Source organism: Pleurodeles waltl, chromosome 7 (genome assembly GCF_031143425.1).
Source record: "Pleurodeles waltl isolate 20211129_DDA chromosome 7, aPleWal1.hap1.20221129, whole genome shotgun sequence".
Taxonomy (NCBI): Eukaryota; Metazoa; Chordata; class Amphibia; order Caudata; family Salamandridae; genus Pleurodeles; species Pleurodeles waltl.
In genome coordinates, this window is record NC_090446.1 from 1154884765 (window position 1) to 1154899154 (window position 14390).

The window sequence follows — 14390 nt, forward strand, 5'->3', positions numbered from 1 at the left end:
TGTGGTTAGTTCAAGGGATTTGGAGTATCAGACCTTAGAGTGCTGCTTTTAAAATGTGAGTGAATGTGATTAGGTTGATTGTTCATAGTAAAGGAAGTAAGATTGAGCATTACATGATCAGCAATGGTCAGAGTTATTGATCACGGAGACAGTTGATGATTGTGAAAGAGATGTTAAAGATGAGCTAGGATGCATCAAGTTGGGGAACAGTCTTTTAGTTTTGGGATGGCAGTGGAGAATAAATGAAGATTGATCTAAAAATGGTATACCATGATTTTCCAATTTGTGGATATTCTAATGTGGGGCTTGCATTTGTGATTATCAAAGCCTGATGTACAAAGTTTCTCTTTAAGTAGAATAATGTTGTATTTAAGGGAGAGGAAACAAATTGAGAGGTAAGTGCTTGATGCAGTGCTATATTCAGTGTTGAACAATAGTTCAGCATATAGCTAACACTCACACCTGCTGCTAATGTTTTGATATTGACAGTAAGACCCTGTTGTTTTAAAGTTTTGAAAGTATTTTTGAAATGGCAGTGGGATAGATATATTTTGCTGTATTTCAATCTGTCTTCCCTATGTTAATGGAACATGTATTGTTTTGCTTCCTAGGAGGCATTTTGGATAATAACTACATCTCAGGGAAGGAGACCAATAAGTATCAATAGGAAGGAGAAGAGAAGAAGTGACAATGGTAAGGTGGTAGGGTGTGTTCAATTAGAGTTAAATTAGTAATATAAAGCTATGCACATACATCTTGTTGCAGTGTACAGGGATCATTAAACTTATAGGGTATCAATTAAAGGTGCATATTATATTCAATATCATTATTAGATTACACATGCATACTTTGCAACGTTGAACATTTTTATTTACAATATTCTGTTATATTGTCTAAGAATTCAGTATACAGACTCTTAACAGAGAACCCGGATTAGCCTTTACACACATGATTATAAGTCACTAATATTCAGACAACTGTAATGATGTTTCCATTAGGATTTCTAGATTTCTCCTTCATTTGAAGTACACTTTTTTTGGGATTACATTGAATCCATTGGGTCATTCTTGAGATATACAATTGTTGTAGATTACGTGGAGTACTTCAACTTTGCAAACGTTCACCAAGTGGAAATTCGTATGAAATGATGCAGAAATATGGATTTCTATATTCAAGAGTACATTTGGATTTTGTTCTCCCATAGAAAGATAATTCTCCACTTTCCCATGCATATGGGGATACTACCCTCCTTTTTCCACCATTGAAAACAAGCTTACCCATGCATTTGAGAGAAGTACATTTGAGTGGTGGGAAAGTATGTGCAAAATGTTTGCTAATATATACACATTTAAAGGTTTGTGAGTGTTCACTCTATTTTGCAGATCCATCTCCTGAAATACCCAATACTAAATTTATGACCCATGAAAATCACCATCCTGGTAGATATATTAACTTTGTTAGTGCAATTTACAATTGTACAGCTCCACAACTCCAGATACTTTGAATCAGGATCAGGAATTTACGTCACTTGATTTTTTGCACATCTAATAAACACTTAGAAGCACATTAAATTTTCATTAGATGTCCTATGTATGTTCAAAATCTCACTCCCATAAATTCTTCTTGACTTTATTTTCATCTCAAAATATGATTTCCTCAAAGAAGACATTCCCTCTACTTGTATACCTGAAACTCTATATTATAGCCATTCGTTCTTTTGTATGTAGAACATTCTTCTTTAATGCTGGGACCATTGTTTGAGGATATGAGTCACAAGTAGCAATGTATACGTTTTCTCAGTCTTGGTTCCTCCTATTTTCCAAAATTTAAAGCTCTTTCTCTTCCACTAAATGTTTTACTTGTATTTAGTAATAACATGTTTCACTGGTGGTGCTTATGTGTTGCTATAAATCTGTACTTTATCCATATCTTTTGCCATCTAGGAGCTTTGTATTGTGCAAAATGCAGCCCCATTATTTTCGTAACCTCCAACTAAGTATTTTTTTAGCGGAATAAGGTGCCTTTATTTCCCAAGTGTAGGCAAAGATAAAGGGTGACAAGAAAAAACTTTATCAAACCACCACACCACAAATTCTAGTGTAATTCCCCCAGCAGATAGTCCTGTAAAGCTGGACCAAATAGTTGCTAACCTGCCCCATATCATGGATAGCTAATCCATTGAAATTGGCTTACACTGATTCACACCCAAACGTCATCCCAGTGAATAATATCTTGTCTTGTTTGTTTCTATTTTCTGGAAAATATTATCCACTAATCAACTTCAGTAAACTTCTTTCAAACTCACATCAACTTTTGTTTCTTGATGATGTGTTACCACTACTGTTTGTAGAATCCCAAGAAACAAACAATACTGTAAATGACAGATATTGGTGTCCTTTGCAAGTGATTTTTTTTATTATGCACAGAACGTTCACTTCAAAACAGGTGATATTTTTCCACCACCACATGAGCTCTTCCTGTTACTATAGGCAGCCCGTTCATCCCTCAACCTCATCTTTTGGGAGGTTGTGACAACCAATGAAGCATGCCACCTAGGTTGATGGTTGAGGGTTTGACATTATTTTGTATAAGAATCCTAATAGACTGACATCAGGAAACTGTTGTTTCTACTTTATATCCCTGCTGATGCATGTTGTGGCAGGTATTTACCACAGAATTTTCAGAATCTTCCTGGTAAGTAAGGGGAAGAGGATACAGCCAAGGTTGGCATGAACTTTAACTATGGTTTAAATGTTCTTATCCTCCTTTAGAACAATGTGCCATAATCTGAGTTGCAAAGATGAGGCCCCTGAGTCGAATGCTGTTCCATGGAGTGGCAGAAGGCATCACGAGAAGCAAACACATCCACTGCTTTAGTCTTCAGTGGTGAACCTTAACCTCCCTTGCACCCCACTACTAGCTGCTCATTATATTGGCATCAAAAATCAACAGGAAAGGCTGAATTTATTCAGAGCTCGGCTGATGACCGAGGTAAAAATTCTGCTTGTGTTAATCTTCAGTGGACACTCCTGGCATCGGTTGGTTCTAAAGGAACACAAAGTTTGAATCATGAGTCCAGGAATCTCAGCTGGTGGCTCTTCTGCTACATTGATGTTATAATTACATCTCTGTTCTGCGATGGCTGATCTTGCTGGAGTTACAGACATCACCGTAGGGAACTTGTTGTTTTTTTTGTAAGGACGTTCAATTACTCCAAGCATTGGCTCATTTAAACAGATGATAAATTCTCACCTTGAACTCAACCAGAACCCGCCTATAGATTTTAAGATGTTATAAGTATTAGGTGGCTGCCTGTAATGAAAAGCTCATAGATGTGTACTGAGAAGTGGTCTTGTATACAAGAGTTGAATTAGAGCAAAGAAAATTAGGGATGAGGCCATATACGGGAGAAAAGTTTGTCCCACCTCCAACCCATGCCTCTTGCCACCTAACTCACACAGACCCTATTATTCTCTACTTTGTAAATAGTGAGGTGAGGATGAGGAAATACAGTAGCAGATAGCCACAGAAAGCCCAACGCACAATAAGAAAACACATTAGACCAACTATGCAATGCTGACACTAGCTGAAAAGAAGGATACAGTAGCTTCTCCCATTCTTGTAAATGCATGGGGACTGTTCCTCATCTCACCTTCCTCCTCATAACATGTGCAGGCGCATTGCTGGCTCCTGTGGCCTGAGATACTGTGTAAAGGGAAAAACAACTGTCACCCAACAGTAGAATCTGTCTTTCTGTTCCCACAGGCCAGACTCAATACATTCTTTGTTTTCAAGAGGAGGTGTTTACCAACTATGTTGGTGTGAATATACAGGATGCATGGGTCCCTCCTTGTGATTGTGGAGTTTGGTCTGGAAGAGTAGAAACCATGATTTTGATTTACATCTTTACATGCTCTCCACCCTCATCTCATATTCTCTTGAATATCAGGAAGAGACAAATGTCTTTGTTGTGTCAGGTAATAGTAGCCAGAATATGTGTGAAGAAATGCTGAGCTTCTTTCAAATGGACATGAGCTATTCAGAGTCACTGGTTGGTAGATGGCTACTCTTGTAATAATTTCTGCAGCATGGACTTCTATTTATCAAAGTGCCAAGGACATTAGACGTGACATTACATTCCCTATGATCCCAAATGACATCACATGGTTTGTCCTTTATTCCACTATTAGTCCTTCATCAGCCTGCCATTTTCTGCTGTGAAGTTGGGAGAAGGTAAACAAGTGGAGTCTATAAAAAGTGAAGTGCACCTTATCTTCATAACCCCTGAGACAATGGCTAGCAAGGACAATGATGGGGATAGCAAAGGTCAAGACTGAAATTGCAGTTGGCATCCCTGGCTACCTGTAATGGATGTCCAGGTGCTGCATATCAAAAGGAAAGGCTCATATAATGACTTATAATTTTCATTTGCACCCACTGATCTGTGTGCGGTGATTTCTCCAGAAATATTGCTTTGGAAAAGTGCCACTAATCATTTTTGTACTATGGGAGAATTACAAATTGGGGAAGTTAAAAATCATGACGACAGTTCCACAAAAAGTAGGTTTTGAAAGAGAAAATCTCTCACAGGAGAAGTTGTTTCCTTCATATTTCCTTCAAATTTTCTAGCCAAGAGCTGACATTTCACAACAAACCAAATGGCATGGTTGCCGTTTAGCTTGGGCTCGCAAATCGTCAGTGATATCGAGCGGAACATGCGACCATAAATATGAAAAAAGCGGCAACTTAGTCCCTGCCTTCATGACCTCTGATAAAGTTTGTAGCAAGGTAAATGTCAGGAATTCTAGAGGTCAAACTAAGGGTAGAAGTTGGTATCTTTGTATAACTCTAATTAATGTCCATGCACTGCCATGCACTGCCTATCAAAGAAGAAAGGTCATATAGGCCCTCATTATGACCCCGGTGGTCGGCGGTAATATAGTGGAATGTACTGCCAACAGGCTGGTGGTACTTTCCACCATATTATGAAATTGGCGGTTTGGCTGAAGCGGTAACGCCCACCGGGCTGGGGATAGCAATCTCCAGCCCGGTGGCCATCTCTATTCTGCCTGCGGGATCATGACCCCGGCTACTGCCATGGTTTTCGTGGCTTCCTTACCATGGTGGTAGGCACTATCAGTGACAGGGAATCCTTTCCCTGTCACTGATAGGGTTCTTCCCCACCCCCACCCCTGATTCCCCCCACCCCTCTTCCTCTCCAGATCCCCCTTCATACACGCCCCTCCCTTTACATACGCACTCATGCATACACACACCCATTCCCACATTCATCCTCGCATGCATACATCCATTCTAACACACATCCTCACACACTTACATACATACATGCAGACATGCATTCACACAACTCAACATACCAGCACTCACACCTCCAGACATGCACACACATACAGCACGCAACACACACCCGCATACATGCATGCACATACATACACCCCCCCCCACACACACACAGCACCACCAAACCCCCTCGGAGCTCCCACTTATCTGTGTGCAGGGGCCGTCCGGCAGGAGACGGGACGGGGTGCTGCTGCCAGCAGCGGCGTCTGCCAGCAGAACAGCACCAGTCCGCATTACGGGTCATAATATGGCTGACGGCGGTCTACTGGCATGGGCATCTGCTGGCAGCAGCACCACCTTACCGCCATCCACCGGTATGGCCACAGCCGGATTTCCACCAACCTTCTGGCGGAAACCCAGATGTGGTCATAATCCGGTGGATGGCTGGTAGCCGCAGCAGCGGTCTTTTGGTGGCCGTCGCCGCGGCAGTAGGCGGTTTTTACCCCCAAGGTCCAAATGAGGGCCATAGTCTGCTGAGCGATGCCTAAATCTCAGCTGCACCCATTAGACTGTGTAGGGGTCTCATCAAATCTTGCTTTGAAAAGGGCCAATAAAGAGGAGTGTGCAAATTTGAGTTAATAGGACTTATCTTCAGGAATTTATTTTTTAAGCCTCCATTTTTGGGTAATCCACAAAGAGGGCAAATTGGGTAAAATAACTGATGGAATAAGAATCTAATTAAACTACTTTTTCTTGCAAGACGTTTTATTGTAAAATCTGAAAAAAACATTATTTTTTGACTGGAAATTGCAACCAGTGGGTGAGGCTGAGCATACTTAACAACTTTCACAAATTCACTTCCAAAACTTGAAATCCACATATCACTACCAATTTCTAAATAGGTCTTCTATGGGAGGAAGTGTTAAGGACACCATTATTAAAGACCAATTAGGTCAGAGACAATCCAAAAAGAAAGGAGTTATTTAAAAATTCAGACATTGTAAATGTCGAATTAAATAATGGCTCATTAATAAAAATTACTTACAATTTGATTCCATTGTTAAGGACTTTGTTACATGCAACCTTTGTAAATATGCATGTATGCCTGAGCTGTTATCAAAATGAACCTTGAAGAAGGTGGAAGGGAGTTTTACAGACCCCTCAGACATCCCCCTCCTGGAAGTGCAGTCACTCACTGTTCCCATTTACAGGGAGATCCCTGTCCTACTTTGAAGGGCAGATGAAGTTTTTGTTTGAAAAGTGAAAGACTGACTGCTTCAGACGGCCAGTCCCTCTCCACTAATTCATAGTCCCAAGCTCAGGCACAAGTTTTCGTCCTCACATTAACAGTAATAGATATTCAAGGTTTACCGTGGTGCAGACTAGTACAGTGCGCCCTACGGGTATTATGGCGCCTGTTCTCCATCCATTAAACGATACAGTTGTGCCGCACAAAGAACTAAGAATGCTTTGCTTATTTACACTGACATTGATTCACCAAAGTCCCAGGAGAAGCAGGCGTGAAATCTTGCAGCCCTTGACATAATAAAGTTAAATCTTTATCCCTCTGTTAACTCCTCCATAGCCTTCTAATTTCTGCTAAGGAGCAGAGGGAAGGCCCAGAATTGGAAATTACAGAATGTAAAAAGGTCACTTAGAGCTATGTTTAGTTTTTCTTCCAGTTGTTACCTTCATGGCTCCCTAGGGTAGCTGTTGCCCATCCCTGTGGCCCTTACTTAATTGACCTCATAATTTTTACACTCCAACAGATTGCCTGTGTAGTGATGTGAAATCTAAGGGCCTAATATGGAAGAAAGAACTTACCACTTACTTGAATGGCTCCAGACGCGTGAAGATTCTCCCCTCCAATTTAAACACAGTCCCGAGGGCTATAACTGTGCCCTCAGGATGGCGAACAGTTAAGTTATTCACTGTCTCCTTCTAATATGATTTATTATGCCTCTAAGGCAGAAGTTGGCAAAGTGAAACAGTTTAAAATGTTTATATTTATATTTAATGAAGAGGCATTCTCCTAACAAAAGACTTTACTAGAGTCTTATATGTGTTTTACATTTCTGACATCTCAATTTATTTTATGTCAGATGTGAGAAGTTCAGCCAGGCCCTAAGCATGTGATTTATTTTAGGTGTACTTCGTCCTTTTTTGGATGAAGGTAAAGGTTTACCTGAATGCTAAGCTGTGGGACTTAAAGCTGCAAGACTGTCTGAAATTGAAATTGAACATGTGAGAGTTTTTAGAACACTGACATAGGGCCTCATTACGACTTTGGCATTCTTTTGGGATGACCCCCGCGGTAGTGGCTGCCAAAAGACCGCCATGTTGGCAGTCATCCGCCGTATTATGAGTCACACTGTGAAGACCGCCATAAAACAGGCAAAGATCCGACACTACCAGGACACAGGAAAAGAGGCAGTTCCACCACCAGCATTGCCAGACCGACACAAATTCACCCACCAGATTAGGAGCCACAAATCAGCACAGCGGTTCTACCATGGCGGTAAACCATTGGCGGTGCGAACCGCAGCAGCCAAAACCCACTACTGTTGGAACACAACACCACATTGAACAGTTTGAATACCCCAAACCTGATACACATCCACACACCAGACACATATACTCATAGCACTATATACCACACAACCCACAATCCTTTGCAACTAAACAACAAACACATACACAGAGTGCAGGCAATTATGAAGAGAGAGCATTTTAACACCATAGGCACACACACACATACGCACTCCACACGCATCATACACCACACACCAGCACAACTAATACAGAACACACATGAGCACACACAAATCACCACAAGCACCCTTTACTCACAATGCATCCACTCCCCATCACACACCCCAACACTGCACCCTTACACACACAGAACACCCCACACCTGAACACAACCACAACCATGTCCCCACAAAAGCACCCATGGTCCACAGACGACAAGTTGTGGGTCATGGTGGTCATGGTGGATAAAATTGTCAGGGTTGAGCCACAACTGTTTGGAGCACAGGTCCAGCAAACGTTGATTTTAGGAAAATGGAGTTGTGTCAAAGAATAGTCGACAGGGTCAACTCAGTAGGCAACCATCCACGCACAAGGCAGTACATTAAGAAGAGGTGGAACGACCTACGGGTGAAGGTACGTTCCATGGCATCACAACACATGCACAAGACTGGCGGTGGGCTCCCACCTCCTCCCCCACAGTTCACATCTTGGGAGGAAAAGGTCTTGGGCATTCTGCATCCTGAGGGCCTGACTGGAATTCCTGGGGGACTGGACTGTGGTAAGTACCCTCAACTTCAATGTCACACAGTTGTCATGTCCTGCATGCTTCCTCACCACCCAAATACTACCCAATTCACTGTATGTCTCACTACACCTCCCACCTATTCACCTAATGCCACTTATTCACCTAATGCCCCTCTCCTGCATGCCACACCTCCACCTAGCCTAACTGACCCTACAAAACATGGTAAATGCATGGATAGCATTGGCTAATACTATCACTCTGACTCCCACAATGCACTGGCCCATCTACGTTAAAACCTGGAATGTGCACATCACATCTCATGCATGTATGAATAACGTACAGGCTACACCAACTAGAGGGTATGACTGAGGACCACTACATGGCAATGGCGCAATGTAATGGCATAACACAATGCCAACCAAGGCTAAACACAGCTACAGCTCTGTGACTAATCCAAATGGCCACTCATACAGATGCCCAACCCTGAAATTTACTCACCATGGTATGGAAAGTAAGATGGCAGACTCCATGCACATGAACAACATGCACAGACAGGACATTTAACCTTGCAAACTCCCATACTGTTCTCCCACTGGGACACCATGGCGCAGTGTCCAGCCATTTCGTGTCACATCTAGCAAGCCTGACTATTCACCATGTAAATGTGCTGAACAGTCATGTGAAGTATCAGACGGTACCTGAAACCATCCACAGTGCTATATGTACCAAACCTGAATGACAGCACCCTACATGGATTATGGAACATATGTCACATGGCCCAGTGTCCAGCCATTTCGTGTCACATCTAGCAAGCCTGACTATTCACCATGTAAATGTGCTGAACAGTCATGTGAAGTATCAGACGGTACCTGAAACCATCCACAGTGCTATATGTACCAAACCTGAATGACAGCACCCTACATGGATTATGGAACATATGTCACAGATTACTATGTACCACCAATTGTATGTTGTGCAGCATCTGTCATTGTCATAGCAGGGAATCATGTAAAGCCACTATATGCACCTGACAAACAGATAACCAAACACACTTTCAAAAATTAACTCTGTGTCTCCCTCTCTCCATAGGTACCCCTGCCAGTGCAACCATGGAGAGGATACCAGAGACCTCTAGCCCTCCTCAGGATGAAGGCCCTAGTGAGGACAACACACCTGGATATCTGGACACTGACAACCTTCCTGGTCCATCTGGGGCACCTGATCAGTCTATGACTCCCTGTCTCACCCTACTCTCATGTATTCCCCCCCCCCCCAACCTTGTAGCTACAACTTCAACTAAACCTGTGTCCCAAGTACTGTTCAAACAAGTGTGTACCCCACAGTACAGGGACCTGGGTGGACCCCTCACACCCCAGACAATGAAGGTCTTGCTAACACTGGGAATGGGCACACCATGCCAGGGGTACCGATACCTAGGGGCAGAGGCTTGGGAGGGAAGCTGTGGACCAGAGGCTGGGGCCCCTAAGGGACTCCACTGACCAGAAAACCATTTTCCCAAGTCCTGGGAGCATACCAACAATCCCAGGACAAGATGAGCCAGATCATCACCATGTTTGGGGAAAACCGAAGGCTGCAGAGGGAATACCACCAGGAGGTCATGCAGCAGCGGCAGCAACACCATCCTGTGTGCTTCCTCGACCCACCATCAGGTCCCTTCTGCTGGTAACCTAACATCTGAGCCATCTACAACATTAGCAGATAGTGGAATGGAGGCCCTGCCACGGGAACCACAGGCCTCAGAAACCCCTCCCTCTGTAGCTAAAGAACCCCCCACAAACGTGGATGTCCACCCAGACATCCAGCAGGAGCAGATGCCAAGACCAAACCCACTGTCATGTAGTGAACCTCACCTGACTTGTCTCGCTTGTGTGCCACTGAGACACCCTGTTGACTGTTCAGAGACATTACTCCATTTTCCAATGGCATGTGGACTCTGGACCTGTGCAACCAACTGCTGTAACCTCACTCATCACCTTTTGGACAATTTGAGCACCTTAATTTTGCCTTTCACAATCATGATATTCACAATAAACACCATTGAACACAGCTACTGTATATGTGTCTTCAATAAAACATCAACAATTGTGATGCTTGCAAACTGTGGTCTGGTAATGCCCCCCTACATCGAACAGTCAGTGCAATGGACAGCTGAGGGAGGCACCCTCACCAGGAGACACATTATAACAGATATGTCCCAGGACAGAAGTCAGAGAGGTTGAAATCCAGGCCCATACAAGAGTATAGTCAGTATTCCAACCTTCAAAAAGAGCATGACAGAGAATGTACCATCAGGATGGAAGGCATTGTGCCACACAAAGCCCATATGTAGGTCATCAATGTCATTGCCACTGTAGTATGCCTCCTAAGCAGGGGCCTCCAGATACTACCTATACATCACTAGGGACAATAAATTCACACACATTACCTTACCAGCCATCTGTCATGTACAACCCTCATTTGTGTAATCATGTACCAATGGCTAATGACTATGAATGCCACAAGTCATAGGTAGCAGAGGCACAGATTTAAATACCACAGTCAGTGGGTGGAATGACATGAGAACAGGAGAATGCAGGACACATAGCTCAATACTGGTCTGCCCATTTGAGAAGTGAATGTAGGAAACTGCATGGAGAACACATGTTCAAGTTGAACCACTTTTACTGCGCACCTTACATTCTATCAACCTGCTTACACAACTCACACAGCCTGCTTACACAACTCACACATAGAGATAGGACCACATTACACCCCCACTGAATAATCACATCAGGAGGGCTATTTTCACCAGTGATTGTGGACATACAGGCCCATATTTATATCTTTTGCTGCAACACTGCGCAGACGCAGTTTTGCGTCAAAAAGTATAGCGCCGGCTTGCATAATTCCAGAGCACCAGCCTGACGCCAAATTTATGGAATCCCGCAAGCCGGCGCAAAGGGTCAGCTAACGCCTGGGAAAATGACATTAGCCGGTGTGGGTGACGGTATGGGGGAAGGGGGTTTTGCTCCAAAAAATAATGTTAGGCTGGAAAAAAAAAATAGCGTCATTTCCTGACGCAAAACCATCCATACCACAACTCCTGTCTTATTAAAAACAAGAGTCATGCCCACCACCCCAATGGCCAACACAGGGGACAAGAGTCCCCTGGCCATGGCCATTGCACCCAGTGCCATGTGGGGGGGCAATTTCAGGGCCCCCAATGGCACTTACATTTGTTTTTTATATACTTACCTCTAATTACCCTACTTACCTGGGATGGGGTCCCCCATCCTGTAGTGTCCCTCTGGTGTGGGTGGGGGTGTACCTGAGGCTTGTGGTGGGCACCTGTAGGCTCTTTCCATGGTGTCTGACCATGGAATGAGTCCACAGGTCCCCTAACGCCTGCTCTGACCCAGACGTTAAATAAAGGCGCTAAGCAGGTTTAGCCCCATTATTTAGGCCCGCCTCCCCCGTGCACCTTTTTTGCACCGGAGGATAAATAAGGCTGTAGGGCTTTTGAGTCATTTTTTGGACGGGAATGCCACCTTGCATCTCATTGACGCAAGGTGGCTTCATGCATCCAAAAAATGACTTTAACTCCAATATTTTGGTGCTAGTGTCAAAACATATAAATATGGAGTTAAGTTTGTGCTGAATTAACGCAAAAAAATGACGCTAATTCAGTGCAAAGAAATTATAAATATGCCCCACAGTACTTGAAAATCCCTACTCAATATAGCTGTATGTCCCTGGAAGTACTGATTGATGAGCTCAGTCCTAGAGTCAGCTAAACCCTCTTCCTGTGGCTACTCATCACTTACCATGTCAGCATTTCCAGCCACTGGTCCAGCTGTCTCAAGACTAGATTGTGGAGCATGCAGCAGGTAGCGATGATTTGGCATACCTTTTGGGGCGGGTAGAAGAGGGCACCTCCATATAGGTCCACGCACCTGAATCTGGCCTACAGTAGGCCAAATGTTCACTTTATTAGATGCCTCGTCCTCCTGTGGGCCTTATTGAAACAGAGTTCCCCTTCTGTAGTGGGTACCTCACAGGTGTTAACAGCCAAGGTAGGTTTGGATAGCCAGAGTCACCTGTTTGCACAAATGTAGGACCAGTTAAATAACAGGTACAGCAAATGTGCGGAAGGTGATGACGGGTGCCATAACAGTAAAAAATCTTAATATACATACACATTAAGGAGCCAAGACCTCTCTGTGTGTAGTTGTGCCATCATGTGTGGAACATTGCTGTTCCTTAAAATATAGGTGTCATGCACAGATCCAGGAAACTTGGCACCACATGAAAAATATGGAGTGGTAGTTCTTCTGGTTCCTATAAACCTGTCCATTGGCCCTGGGAGGAACCGGGGCTACATGGGTGCCATCAATGACACCTACCACATGAGGAATGTGTTCCATATCATAAAAGTCTGCCTTCACATGGGCCAAGTCCGCATGTTGAGGGAACCTAATGTAGCTGTCCAGGTGCCTCAGCAAAGCACACAGTACATCCTTCAACACCAGATTGAACATGGGCTGAGACATCCCTGCTGTTAAGGCCATTGTATTTTGCAAGGAGCCAGTGGAAACAAAGTGTAGCACTGACAAGACTTGTACTATGAGAGGGATGCAATAGGGATTGCGTATGGCTGGCAACACATCTGGCTCCAACTGCTTACATAGGTCCATGATGGTCTGACGATTCAGAGGATATGTCTGGGTTACATGCCTGTCCTCCATAGTTGCAAGGTCAGCTAGTGGATGGTACACTGATGGTTGTATCAATCTCCTCATTGCAGGATATCTATGATGAGAGGAGAGCATGTACAATGAGTAAAGCAGTAGGCACATGTAAGCAGCACATGTTACATTAGCCCACACCTAACACTGTAGGGGATGCGTTGCACAGATTGCATATACAATAACGACCATGATTATGCGCATTGGACACCCTCATTGCTGCACATTGGCTTACATGTAAGTCATATAGGGCATATATCACATGTGTCATGGAACATGTGTGGCTGACTGAGGTGTCCTGCATTGATCATACAGTATGTATTGGAAACTACCACTACTTATCCGTCGCCTATGTGCCTCCAAGTATCCTAACATGGCTAGCAACTATTATATAGCCATATCACTTCATTGTGACAAAAATGTCATAAATTGAAGCGCCCCCAGGATGGCACAACATTGGGTTACCCTGCCATTTGGGCGAGCATGTGTATTGCGCACTTAATTAGGGATATCCATCGATTATATGTGCACAAAATGGCAAGCAGCTGTCCTGATGTATTGGACAGTTTAAGTGACCTAAGTTCGCCGGCGGTCATGGCAGTAGGTGGGCGCACCTGCAGTGCAACTTGTCATTAGTTAACTTTGCTGCCTGTGGCAGACTGGGGCCAATGGTGATGACCGCCGGCAGTGACGGTCCTGTACATGGTGGCAGTGACCGCCATTTTCTAAAGCCTTGCCCACTTGACTCCTCACACTGTTGCTAGCAAGACTTCCACTATGTGAGCAGCTGTGTACTGCCTCTTTGAGCCATCATACCACGTCCTGCAGGTTGTAGGGCCCCTGCCTTCGCCCTAGAAGAATTGGAAAAGCTGGTGGAGGAGGTCCTACCCCTGTATGAACAACTATGTGGGGCACCAAAGGAGCAGGTCAGTCATATGCCATAGTCATGTGTGAAAGGGGTTGAGTGTGACGTTGATTAGAGCAAGTGTACTGGTGAGGGAGTATATGCATGCAGAGGGCATAAAGTGAATGTGTGTGGGCAGAGAGGATGGGTATGTGTGGGCACT